Source organism: Trypanosoma rangeli, assembly GCF_003719475.1.
Source record: "Trypanosoma rangeli strain AM80 chromosome Unknown Tra_15.4_contig_00221, whole genome shotgun sequence".
Taxonomy (NCBI): domain Eukaryota; phylum Euglenozoa; class Kinetoplastea; order Trypanosomatida; family Trypanosomatidae; genus Trypanosoma; species Trypanosoma rangeli.
The window spans coordinates 491-1,089 of record NW_021705963.1 but is presented as its reverse complement, the minus strand read 5'-3'; the positions used below and the strand labels follow the sequence as shown (position 1 = coordinate 1,089).

The 599-nt window shown below is 47.1% G+C and overlaps 5 annotated features.

Annotated features, from left to right (window-relative positions):
* Positions 1-34: a sequence feature (GA-rich).
* Positions 35-69: a sequence feature (A-rich).
* Positions 70-84: a sequence feature (GA-rich).
* A 119-nt stretch (positions 85-203) lies between these two features.
* Positions 204-223: a microsatellite.
* A 276-nt stretch (positions 224-499) lies between these two features.
* Positions 500-528: a microsatellite.
* Positions 529-599: the final 71 nt, after the last annotated feature.

The following is a 599-nucleotide window of genomic DNA, read 5'->3' as shown; positions in this document are numbered from 1 at the left end:
TTCCTCCTCTCTTCTTTTCTTCTTTCCTCCCCCCTTCTTCTTCTTTTTTTTTTGCTTTTTTTTTGTTTTCCCTCTTCTCTCTCTGTGATGTTATACGCCTTTGCATGTAAATATCTGCGTTTGTTAGATGATGGGCCACGAGGCGGAGGAAACGGAGGAATGGTGGGTGCATAAGTGCCCCTCTCCTCTGTGTGGGGTGGTTTAGCAGCAGCAGCAGCAGCAGACACGTATATGCGTTTACGTCTGTCTATCGCCGTGCTATGGCTGAGGTGGCCAATGCTGTGCTGTGTTCGATGTACCCCAAGCGATGCGATGTGCTCCGTGTGCTAACCCAGTCACCTATTCATCGGAAAAAAAAACCAAACAAACAACGAAAAAAGGATGGTGGAAAAAAGGGGGAATGAAACGAAAAAAAAAGTTTCCGCCTCTATTCGAAACAACGAGAGTGGGAGCGAATACAAAAGGTCAGTGATGTGAATGTTTTCCTTTTTATTTTAGAGGAGGGGAGGAGGGGGGCGGGGGGGGGGGTCTTTTGATACACAAACGTAGCGGCGAGGACAGCGGAAGTGATAGAAGGTGTTGTAATCAAAGTTTGGGAT